This window comes from Bos grunniens, chromosome 2 (assembly GCF_055505025.1).
Source record: "Bos grunniens cultivar Pamir isolate PY7600 chromosome 2, Bosgru_T2T1.0, whole genome shotgun sequence".
NCBI lineage: Eukaryota > Metazoa > Chordata > Mammalia > Artiodactyla > Bovidae > Bos > Bos grunniens.
The window spans coordinates 75,806,275-75,819,591 of record NC_141166.1 but is presented as its reverse complement, the minus strand read 5'-3'; the positions used below and the strand labels follow the sequence as shown (position 1 = coordinate 75,819,591).

The window sequence follows — 13,317 nt, the reverse complement described above, 5'->3', positions numbered from 1 at the left end:
CCAAACCTCAGGTCAGGCGTTCCATCTTCCCTGACCGCTGGGTCATTTTATTTAAGGGACTCTCCTCTGTACTGTCTATTGATAGAATTTTGAACTCACCATTTCCAAGGCACTTTATCTTTAAGGAACCTTACTGTGGCTAGATAGTATCATCACCAACTCAGTGGATATGAATTTGAGCAAACTCTGGGAGACAGTGAAGAACAGAGGGGCCTGATGTGCTACATGGGGTTCAATGAGTCAGATATGACTTAGTGAGTGAACAACACAAATTGAGGCCTACAGTAAACTGCACATATTTAAAATAGATACTCTAAATTCCACATATAAGCAATATCATATGATATTTTAAAAAATGACACAAATGAGCTTATTTACAGAATAGAAATAGAATCACAACAAAGAAAACAAACTTAAAGTTACCGGGGATGGAGAGAGGGTATAAATTAAGAGTTTGGGATTAACATATATATACTACCAAGTATAAAATATATAACCAACAATGTCCTGCCGTATAGCATGGGAACTAAAAAGTAAAATAAAGTGAATAACTTCATACATCTTTGACATAGGTATACACCCCTGAAAGTATCACCATAGCCAGGATAATAAATAAATTCACCACCCTAAAAGTTTATGTATGATCCTTTATAGTGTCTCTCTCACTTCCATCCACAGGTCAACTCTGATCAGTTTTTTAATCACTATAGATTAGTGATTAAATCACTATAGATTAGAGATTCATCCATCTCATGTGTGTCAATAACTCATTTCTTTTTATTGCTGAGTGGTATTCCACTGTATGAACATACTACAGCTGGCTTATTCATTCACCTGTTGGTGGATATTTGGGTTGTTTCCTTGGGGATATTACAAATAAAGCTTCTATGAACACTGTATATAAATCCCTTCATAGACATTATTTCCTTTTCTCTTGGGTAATACCTAGAAATGTAACAGATATACGGTAGGTGAAAAATAGAATTTTTTTTTTTTGGAAACTAACAATGTTCACCAAAGTGATTGTACCATTTTATGTTCCCACCAGCATGTACGAAATTTCCAGTTTCTCCACATTCTAGCCAACACTTGACATGGTCAGTCTTTTTCATTTTTGCCTTTCTAATAGGTCTGTCATGGCATTTTATTGTGGTTTTAACTTGCATTTCTCTAATGACTAACGATGTTGAGTATCTTATGTGCTTTTTTGCTATCCATATATTTTATTTAGTGAAATGTCTCTTCAAATCTTTTGCCCATTTAAAAATCTTCACATTATTATGTTTTGAAGGTTTTTAAATATATTGCTATACAAGTCTTTTATTGAATATGTGGTTTACAAATAGTTTCTCCTCCCAATCTGTGCTTTGTTTTTTTATTCTCTTAACATTGTTTTTTGAAGACTAAACGTTTTGAATTTTGGTAAACACTAAATTCATCAATTTTCAAAAAACTGATAGTATCATTTCTTTAATTCTCTAGTAATTGTTTATTCATCTCTACTAGTCAGTGGATTCCTAGAGGGCAAAGACCATCAGCTGCTATCTCTGCATTCCTAGCATCAAGACAATGCTTAGCACTTATAAGACACTGAAATTATAGCTCTATGGTTATGTTATTACTCCTGGTTGTTATGAGAAAGCCCTTGGACTTCCTGGCATTTGCTCTGTAATAATCATTTCTGTTTACAGGAAAAGAGATCTTTAATCAATATGATCATTTTTCTTAAACAAGGAATGCCTATGAAGGCCTTTGTACATTTCCACATAATATATCTGTGTATTTGAATAGAGAGAATGAATAACATGAAAATTTGGTCCTGAAGTCCCTTCATTTGAGAATACTGCTTGCTCTTTCTATTAACCAGGGAGAGTCCTTTCTTTCTAGAATAAGTAAAGAAATATATTATAACGGCATCTCCCCATGGGCAGAAGTCAAAGGGAACTTCACCAGGAAAGCAATTCAAGTAAATTTCACCATTAGCCACAGGAGAGGTATTTTAACAAAGAGATAAAACATCTCCTCCATCTGTGAGAACCACTCACTGCCTGGAAATTCCTTCCAGTGATCCCACTATAGGCTGCTGGCCCCTGCCATGGTTTTCCACAAGAGCCAGACCAGCAGTGATGATGGCTTCTTCGGGTCGACAGCAATGACAGGCCTATCTAAATATTGCTGGAATGTTAAACTCAATAGAAAATAAATAGGCATCTGTCTTCTGGAGTCCTGAAACTTCCATCTTTCACAACAAAAGTATCCTAAGGACGATTCCAGTTCTGGATATATAGGAGATTAAAATAACAACCAAAAACAACAACAAAACTACTTGCTTCAAAAACCAAGAATTGCTGATAAAATACAATTTCAAAAATATACTGTTAGACTCACAAGAAAAAAAAAAGGGTGGAAATTTTGAGATGCCACAAAGGAGCACACAACCAGAGTAGTAGCTTAGAATCTAGTGATGTTGTGGTTACCACAGGGTGAATAATAAAATGACTTGAGTTTTAAAACTGTAAGAAATAAGATGCTGGACCCAATGCAAGACTGGAGAATTGGAATTAAGAACCCTCAAATTGGAACACTCAAAAAGTGATAGGCACTAAAAAGACAGACTAGATAAAAATCTGTAAGTACAGATAAATAAGAAGTTTGTCTGTCTCTGAATTCTAGATGAGTAACAATGTCTTCTTGGGGAAATAGAAGGCCCAGACAGACCTAGGGCTAAATTACTCACATTTTCGAGGAACTCCTAGAGTTGAGAGATTAGCAAAATTTGATCCTATGCCAGTGATAAATCTAAGGATCCAAGAAAAAACAAAACCATTAATACCACAAGGCATTCAGGGAAGAAAAATAGACTAACCAATTAAAAATTTCAAAATCCACAAGGAGAAACCTACCATATGCAAAAGGCAGAACCCATAATAAATATAAGACTAGACACTCAAGAACTTGAAGTAATGGAATTAAAATCTTTAAAAGAATTTTTAAAAACACTGTGTAGTATTTAAGATAATTAAATATCCAAATTTTAAAAAGCAACCTTTAGAAAAGTCACATAGCAGGCAGACAGTAGAGGTGCTAAAGAGTGTGACTAGTAAGCTTAATCTAAAGGACATTTTTAGATCTCAATCTACTCCCAACAGTGGTAACCCTTCAAGCTCTCCTGTGTTCAGAAATAATTCATGGATCAATAAAATAATTTTAATAAATATTATAAAATATTTTGCACTGCAAGAAATGAAAATACATACATCAAGATGTGGGAGATGCAGCTATGCTGTACTTAAAGGAAATGTTTTATAATGCATATAACAGAACTTAATAAAGATTCAATTAGTAAGCTAAACATCCAACTCAAAAAGTTGGGAAAAGAGCAACAAAGTAACCCCCCCCATCAAAAACTGAATAATAAAGGAAATTTTAAAACGAAAGTTGCTCAGTTGTGTCTGACTATTTGCAACCCTGTGGACTGTATCCCACCAGGCTTCTCTGTCCATGGAATTCTCCAGGCAAGAATATTGGAATGGGTAGCCATTTCCTGTTCTAGGAAAAAAAATCAGAGGGAAATTAATAAACTACAGAAAAGAAACAATAGAAAAACAACAAAACTAGGTTTTTTTGAAAAATGACTAAATAAACCTCTGACAAGATTGAGTATGAAAACAGCAATGGATTTAAAAATTACATTTGTCTCATTGCATGACCTTGCAATAAAACTTTCTCTGCTGAAAAAAAACAGCAACAAAAAAATTACACTCATACACATAAATCACTAATAAAGTAAAATAAAAAGGAAGCTAGTTACATATACAGTAGGGATTGTCAAAAATCACAAGAAAATACTATGCACAACAAAACTATGAACAACATCGAAATAGATTCAATAGACAATATTTCAGAAAAATATAATTTACTAAAAACTATCCAAGAAGATGTACACAATCTGAATAGATCTATTGTCAGTAAAGACAATGAGCCAATAGTTTAAAATTTATTCACACACAAGCCCACAGATATACACATACATAAATATACCCACAAAAAAACAAATGCAACCTCAGATGATTCCATGAGTAAGTTCTACCAAACACTGAAGGAACAGATATTTTCAATCTTATTCAAATTGTTTCACAAAACAGAAAAAGAGGAAATGTCCCCTATTCATTTTATGAAAGTGGCATATCCTTGATACCAAACCAGACAGGGCAGTGCAGAAACCGAAAACTATTGGTCAACCTCACAAACACAAGCAACAGGAAACTTTTATAAACTATTATCAAACTAAATTCAGTGAGCCTAACAAAAAAATCTCAATTATAGGCTGCCTCCCAGGAAGATTTAACATTAGAAAATCTTTTTATAAAATCTATCCAATAAAAAGTAAATAAGAAAAAGAGATGTTATAAAAGCAAATCAAAGCAAATGATAAAATTCAATTCCCATTTTGGGGGAAAAATTCTTAGTTGAAATAAAAGGAATTTATTTTAGATAAAGAAAATCTAACAAAAACAAATTGCCAATATAACAATAGTGAAAAATTAGTGTCCCCTTTAAAATGAGAAAAAATATAAAGATGTCAGCTATTACTACTTCTGTGCAAACTTGTACTGTTAATCAGTGCAGTAAAATAAGAAAATGAAAAATCTTAATGTAAGAATTAGAAAAAAAAAAAAGTCATAATTCTCAGATAAGCTTGATGAACACAGAAAAGTCAAAAACCTCAGAGACAAACTCAGTAAAGTTGCTGGCACAAAACAATATAGACAGTCAATAATATTTTCACACACTCACAACAAGTAGAACATGTGATTTTTAAATTTTATTTATTTTTAATTGGAGGATAATTGCTTTACAATATTGTGTTGGTTTCTGCCAAACTTCAGCATGAATCAGTTGCAAATATGCATATGTCCCTTCCCTCTTGAAACTCCCTCCCACCTCCCACCCCAACCCACCCTTCTAGGTGGTCACAGAGCCCCAGTTTGAGTTTCCTGAGTCATATAGGAAACTCCCACTGGCCATCTATCTTACACATGGTAATGCATATGCTTCCATCCTGCTCTCTCAATTCGTCCCACCGTCTCCTCCTCCCACTGTGTCCACACATCTGTTCTCCACGTCTGTGTCTCCACTGCTGCCCCACAAATACATTCACCAGTACCATCTTTCTACATTCCATATATATGCATCAATAGATGATATTTGTTTTTCTCTTTCTGACTTACTTCACTCTGCGTTAGTTCTAGGTTCATCCACCTCATTAGAATAGACTCAAATGCATTCCTTTTTATAGCTGAATATCATCGTATATATATACCACAGCTTTTTTATCCATTCATCTCCTGATGGACATCTAGGTTGCTTCCATGTCTTAGCTATTGTAAACAGTGCTGCAATGAAAATTGGGGTACATGTAGCTTTTTCAGTTTTGGTTTCCTGAGAGTATATGCCTAGACCACTCCGGTACTCTTGCCTAGAAAATCACATGGATGGAGGAGCCTGGTAGGCTGCAGTCCATGGGGTCGCTGAGGGTCGGACACGACTGAGTGACTTCACTTTCACTTTTCACTTTCATGCATTGGAGAGGGAAATGGAAGCCCACTCCAATGTTCTTGCCTGGAGAATCCCAGGGACGGGGGAGCCTGGTGGGCTGCCATCTATGGGATCGCACAGAGTCGGACACGACTGAAGTGACTTAGCAGCAGCAGCAGCATGGTGATTTTATTCCTAGTTTTTTAAAGAATCTCCATACTTTTCTCTATAGTGGCTGTATCAATTTACATTCCCACCAATAATGCAAGGGGGTTCCCTTTTCTCCACAGCTTCTCCAGTATTCATTGTAGTTTTTTTATGATGGCCATTCTGACCGGTGTGAGGGGATGCCTCACTGTAGTGTTGATTTACATTTCTCTAATAATGGGTGATGTTGAGCATCTTTTCAAGAATATGTGATTTTGAAAAAGATCCATGTAACAATAACAGCAAAAGTTATGAAGAACATAGAAATACATCTAACAAATGAGGTGAAAATATTTATGAACAAAGAATTTTTTAAATTTTAAGGATATGCTTAGAGAAACTAAACAAATGGAGAGATAGATCATTTTGTTATTTGGGATATGGATTCAATTGGATATAATAGAGATTTTGAAATAACAGTGGTATAAATTATTAGTCTCTTTCTCTATCTCTCAGTTGTAATTTGGAGGTAGGTATTCCACAGCTGGTATGGAAACTGGGGCAACTATGCCATATTCACATGTATTTGCAGAAATCAATTTTCCAATATTAAATTCAAGTTCCATTATAAATCTCAATGAATCTTTGTCTAGGATAAGCTCATCATAAAATCCATATAAGAGTAAAGATCCAGAAATAGCAACACAATTTTGAGGAAGGAAAAGGAAGGTATCATTTACTGAATATCGAAACACATGATGAAACAAAGAATTTGAACAAACATTTCTCCAAAGAACATATGCAAATAGCCAAGAAGCACACGAAAATAAGCTCAGCATCACTTGACATTAAGGAAATGCAAATCAAAACCACAATTAGACATGGCTTTATACCTATGAAGATGACTACAAAAACTGAGACAATAGCAAGTGTTGGTGAGGATGCAGAGAAACTGGAACCTTCATAAATTACTAATGAGAATGTAAAATGATACAGTTACTTTGGTGGTTCCTCAAAATGCTAAACACAGAGCTGTCATTTCAGCCGGCAATACTCCTCCTAGGCATCTACCCAAAAGAAATGAAAGCATGTCCCACAAAAACTTGCACATGAATGTTCAAAGAGGCATTACTCATCATAGCCAAAAAAATGGAGTGAAGTGAACTCGCTCAGGCGTGGCCGACTCTTTGTGACCCCGTGGACTGTAGCCTACCAGGCTCCTCTGTCCATGGGATTTTCCAGGCAATAGTCCTGGAGTGGGTTGCCATTTTCTTCTCCAGGAGATCTTCCCAACCCAGGGATCGAACCAGGGTCTCCCACATTGTAGACAGACACTTTACCATCTGAGCCACCAGGGAAGCTTAAAAAAAATGGGAACCACCCAAATGTTCATTAACTAAAGAATGGATAAACAAAATGTTATATATCCATTCAATAGAATATTATTTAGCCATAAAAAGAATGAAGTACTGATACATGCAACATGGATAAAACTTGAAAAGTGCTAAGAGAAATAAGTCAAACACAAAAGATCACCTATTGTATGATTCCTTTAATATAAAATGCCCAGAATGGGAAAATCTGTAGAGATAGAAAATTAATGGTTGCCAGGAGCTAGGGTTTAAAGGGAAGCAGGGAGTGACTACTATTGTGAAGATGGTTTCTTTTGGAGGTGATGAAAGTGTTCTAGAATTAGACTGTGATTGTAGTTGCTCAACTTTGGGAATACACCAAATTTTATATTTAACAAGGCAAATTTTATGGTACATATATCTCAATAAAAATAACTTATGGGGTTATAGCAATTAAAACAATGTGGTGTTGGTATGGAAGCAGACATCTTGACCCACAGAACTGAATACATAGCATAAAAGGGTCCTACATACACACAAGCAGACTTACGGCACAGGTGACATATACAGGGAAAGGAGGAACTACTGAAGCAACAATTTAAAAAAACTAGGTTCCTCCTTCATACTTTCACCAAAACTAATTCCAAATGGATTAAAGGTATGGATGTGAAAAATCGAAATGGTAAAACCTATAAAATAAAATACAGTAAAATATCTTTCATGAATTTGGGATAGGAAAGGACCTCACAAGCCACAAAAAAAGGAAAAAGAAATATACAATCAATTTTAAAACATAAAATAATCATAGTATGATCACTTATGAATAACTACACTGTAGTTAAAATAGGAAGACATTCATAAGAATAACTTACATCAGGTTCAAGTGAGTAGTTACCTTTGAAGAAGGAGGGAGAAATGAGAAAAAGACACAGTGAGCAATAACTGTGTGGGTACTAATTTATCTTTCTCTTTTTTAAAGAACTCTATGAACAAAGGTAGCAAAATAATAACCATTGTTAAAACTTTGTGATGAATATATAAGGGTCTGTTTCCTCTAAAATTCAGTATTTTTGAAGTGTTTGGGGAAATAAGATTTTTTTTTTCACATATTAACATACTACCTTGCCTAGAAAGTTGAAATCCCCAGATGCTTCCTCCTGCCTTTCCAGGGTCAGCATTTTTGTGGTGAAAGCATAGAATGTTAATGATCTTCACAAAGTTATAGAGCAAACTTCTGATAGAAGTGGGCTCAAGCCCAGCTACACTACACTTCAATTACCTGCTCTTTCTGGAAACAGCACATGTCTGCCATGCTGGGCAAGCATTCAAGTTCTTTCCACTTTAAAGTGTTATGTGGATTTACTAAACCAAAGAAGTCAGGGGAGAAACTTAAATCACTGCCTTTGCAAATCACTATTTGGTGCTAGTCTTGAGGACTTATTCCACCATAAAATCAATGAGGGCAGAGGGAGTAAGGGAGTGAAAATGAAGTACTTTTATTCCTCTGAAGTTCAGAGTATTACTCCTGCACTCCGTGGGGTGTTCTTCTGCTTCTCTGCTCACCTGTGGGAACACAGATGCCCAGACAAGGGCATCCACCTGAAGCTGCCAAGTCAGGACTGGGAAAAAGCACATTTAGAGCACCTCCCGCTAAACTGGGCCTTCAGCAAAGAGCTTGCCAATAGCAAGAAGGGAGCCAGCAGCTGCAAGGGAACTAGAGAAAGCCCGCCTGCCTAGCTCTTCTTCTTCAGTATCAGAACATGAGGGAGTAGCTCTGGTACCAGGTTAAGGGTACAGAAAGATGCAGAGCTGGGTTCTGGGAGCACACACAACATGCCCAAGGCAGTGATTCTTAACTCAAACCACACATTATCATAACTAAGGAACACAAAAATTAAATTTAAATTTAAGTCAATTTAAATTAAAAAAATAAAATACAGATGACCAAGCCCCACCCCCAGCAATCTGATGCAATTGGCTTGAAGCAGGTCACTGTTATTATTTAAAAGCACACGAGGTAATTCTAATGTGCAGCCTCTCCCCTAACAACTAACAGCAATAATTTAAGAGAAATGGTTTCCTCAGGCCTGACCATAAAAAGAATGAAATCAGTAAGTCCAGGCTTATATGACCTGGGGCCAGTTATGCAATTTGACTCAACCCCTATTTTTTTACTCAAACATGGAGACAATAATACCTATCCCTCGGTGATGGTAGTAATTGAGATGATACACTCCAGAGTGCCTACCACGTGGCTATTATCAACAGTCATCTGGACCCTAGGAATGGCTCATCTGTGGTCAAGTGCATCCTTGTGGTGGTGACTCAGAACCAGACAGAAGCCAGAGTCTGGCATGTCTCAGCCACACCCACATTTGTGGAAGAAGCTGATGTCCCACCACACCTATCTTGTTCTTTCTGGATCAAACATCGGGCTTTGGCTTGGATAGCAAATCCTTAAACAGTTAATTCTCGGTTATTCAAAGGAATGGAAAACAGCTAGTGCTAGTACTACAGACTGAAGGCTTATGTCTCCAAAAATTCACATGTTGAAAACTCTCAGTATGATAGTATTAGGAGGTGGGGGATCTTTGGGAGGTAATTAGCTCATAAGGGCAGTTCAGTTCAGTTTAGTCACTCAGTTGTGTTTGACTCTTTGCAACCCCATAGACTGCAACATGCCAGGATTCCCTGTCCTTACCATCTCCCAGAGCTTGCTCAAACTCATGTCCATCGAGTCAGTGATACCATCCAACCATCTCATCCTCTATCGTCCCTTTCTCCTCCTGCCTTCAATTTTTTCCAGCATCAGGGTATTTTCCAATGAGTCAGTTCTTCGCATCAGGTGGCCAAAGTATTGGAGTTTCAGCTTTAGCATCAGTCCTTCCAATGAATATTCAGGACTGATTTCCTTTAGGATGAACTGGTTGGATCTCCTTGCAGTCTAAGGGACTCTCAAGAATCTTCTCCAACACCACAGCTAAAAAGCATCAATTCTACAATGCTCAGTTTTCTTTATAGTCCAACTCTCACATCCATACTATTGGAAAAACCATAGCTTTGACTAGACGGACTTTTGTCAGCAAAGTAATGTCTCTGCTTTTTAATATGCTATCTCAGTTGGTCATAGCTTTTCTTCCAAGGAGCAAGTGTCTTTTAATTTCATGGCTGCAGTCACCATCTGCAGTGAATTTGAAGCCCAAGAAAATAAAGTCTGTCACTGTTTCCACTGTTTCCCTGTCTATTTGCCATGAAGTAATGGGACCAGATGCCATGATCTTAGTTTTTTGAATGTTGAGTTTTAAGCCAGCTTTTCACTCTGCTCTTTCACTTTCATCAAGAGGCTCTTTAGTTCCTCTGCACTTTCTGCCATAAGGGTGGTGTCATCTGTGTATCTGAGGTTATTGATATTTCTCCTGGCAATCTTGATTCCAGCTTGTGCTTCTTCCAGCCCAGCACTTCACGTGATGTACTCTGTATTTAAGTTAAATAAGAAGGGTGACAATATCCAGCCTTGACGTACTCCTTTCCCAATTTGGAAACAGTCTGTTATTCCATGTATGGTTAGAACTCTTCCTTCTTGACCTGCATACAGATTTCTCAGGAGACAGGTCAGGTGGTCTGGTATTCCCATCTCTTGAAGAATTTTCCAGTTTGTTGTGATCTACACAGTCAAAGGCTTTGGTGTAATCAATAAGAAGGAAGTAGATGTTTTTCTGGAATCATCTTATTTTTCTATGATCCAAAGGATGTTGATAATTTGATCTCCGGTTCCTCTGCTTTTTCTAAATCCAGCTCAAACATCTGAAAGTTCACAGTTCATATACTGTTGAAGCCTATCTTGGAGAATTTTGAGCATTACTTTGCCAGCGTGTGAGATGAGTGTAATTGTGCAGTAGTTTGAACATTCTTTGGCACTGCCCTTCTTTGGGACTGGAATGAAAACTGACCTTTTCCAGTCCTGTGGCCACTGCTGAGATTTCCAAATCTGCTGGCATATTGAGTGCAGCACTGTAACAGCATCATCTTTTAAGATTTTAAATAGCTCAACTGGAATTCCATCACCTCCACTAGCTTTGTTCATAGTAATGCTTCCTAAGGCCCACTTGACTTCGCATAAGTGCAGAGCCCTCATGACTAGGATTAGTGCCCTTATAAAAGAGACCCCAGAGAGCTCCCTCACCCCTTCTTCCACATGAGGACACAGAAAGAAGATGCCATCTATGAACCAGGAAGGGGGTCCTCACCAGACATCGTATGAGCTGGTGCCTTGACCTTGACTTACAGCCTACTGAACTGTGAGAAATGAATGTCTGTTGTTGATAAGCCACCCAGCCCATGGTGTTTTGTTACAGCAGTCTAAATGGACTAAAACAGGTAAGTAACCAAAAGATTGCCTACTGGGGATTTGAAAATGCATCACAGGCTGGCATAGGCAGAATAATGAGCCCATGAAGACATCCATATCTACTCCCCAAAGTAGCCCACTAGTGAGTACAAAGTGAATACAGTAGGTTACCTGGCAAAGAGGGATTAAGGCGGCAAAGGCCTTTCAGGCTGTGCACCACCTGACCTTAACATGAGGAAATGACCTTGTATTGGGAATGAGCCCAACGTCATCACAGGGTCTTTGTAAGTGGAAGAGGGAGGCAGAGGAGAGAAAACTAGGGAGATGGCATCACGAGAACGACTGGACCCACTGCTGCTGGAAGAAGCTACAGGAAGAACACAGCAGCTGTGAGTGAACAATGTGGGTGACCTCGAGAAGCTACCAAGTGAGGAAACAGACTTTCCCTGGAGCTCCCAAAGGGAGGCAGCCCCACTGACACCTTGATTTGACCCCCTCGAGACCTGTATCAGGCCACTCACCTCCAAAATTGCCAGATCATAAACCTGTGTTGATTTAAGTACTGTTTATGATAACTGTTTTTTTCCAGCCTCTGATTCCATTTCGCTTTTTTTCCTCTTATGTCTCTACGTAAATGTATAGTCTATCACCTTGGCTCAGTATACATCACCAAAATTCCCCTGAGATTTCATAGTCTCTAACAGTCGGTCACACTTGGGGTGCCCACCTTAAGCCTGTGGTAACCACAGCAGCGGAAAACTAGCAGGACAAATGCTTGTAAAACCAGAGGTTTTCAAGTCCTCCTCTTCGGGTGTCCCAGGCTAAACTGGATGACTGAGCGGTGACACAGGGGAAAACGACCTTAAGAACTGGTGCTTGAGAAGGAAATTCTAAGACCTGAGGGTTACTCATTCATTCACTTGAGAACAGTAGCTGAGCACCATCTTTGCGCTGGACAGCGGGCACACCAGGTGAGCAAGGCATGGCAGAGGACTGTAGGCCCTCCCCGTCTAGACGCAGGAGGCAGCAACAGAAACAAGGAGTGCTGTGAACTATGTCTCCTGTCAGCAAATCATCCAAGTGAAATGATGTTCCAGCTGAATTTGGAAAAACTAGCAGACGTCTGTGGAGCAAACCAAATTCAAGGAAAAGAGACGTATGAGGCAGTGCAGGGCTCTTGTGAACACAATCCCCCATAAACCACCCCAAATGGTCTGAAAACAACAGGTAAGTCTCGTGCCCTGCATGCATGTGTGTGCTCAGGCGTGTTGGACTCTCTGGGACTCCATGGACTGCAGCCTCCCAGGCTCCTCTGTCTATGCCTTCCCCCAGAACAGATGCTGCTCCAGGACATCCCTGGCTTGACCTGCTGCAAAATGCAGGAGTCCTGGCTCACCCATCTGTCACACAACAGTATGTTACAAACCTCTGACAGGTAGTAGGTACTCAGTTAAAATTGTTGAGGGAAGGAACAGAAGGAGGGAAGGAGGGGAAACACCCATTTTCAGATCTTCCTCACACCTCACCCTCAGTGCTGAGCTTACTTCAGGGACCACTACTCATCCTCACTCTGACGCTCATCCCATGAGCCACTGTCAGCCCGACTCCCACTTCAGAGGTCCCCAGGACACAGTCCTGCCCATCTCCTCCCCGCTGGACCAGACTCCTGCAGTCTGCGCCCAACCCTCCCTCTGGTTTTCCTGTACCGCTGTCCATGGCCCAGCACTGGTGAGAGAGAAACTAAGATGCTAGAGCCTCCCTAGAGACTTTCCACAAACCTCCTTCTCCTCTGGAGAACAGGGAGGGAGACCAGGTCACACAAGTGTCTATTCCAATGCACCAGAGACTAATCCTCCTTCCAAACCAGGAGAAAGTCACCCTCATTCTCTTTAGAGAAAGAAACAAAGCACCACGATGGTGATGCTTTTTTAC

General features: G+C 38.9%; 1 protein-coding gene across 17 annotated transcripts in view; it reads right to left on the bottom strand.

The window, feature by feature from the left end:
* LOC147378256 (uncharacterized) overlaps positions 1-13,317 on the bottom strand; it is a 407,307-nt gene that overhangs the window by 228,896 nt on the left and 165,094 nt on the right. Inside the window, exons 6-7 of one of the 17 annotated variants that reach the window (XR_015145628.1) lie at positions 12,113-12,508; positions 3,023-3,549 (exon numbers count right to left, since the gene is read on the bottom strand). The exons of 14 other annotated variants lie outside the window; for them this stretch is intronic. The gene's annotated coding sequence lies outside the window, so the exon portion shown is untranslated. Of the gene's footprint in view, positions 1-3,022; positions 3,550-10,109; positions 12,509-13,317 lie in introns of those variants that run through there. 2 more of the 17 variants (XR_015145630.1, XR_015145616.1) reach the window with 2 other exon arrangements.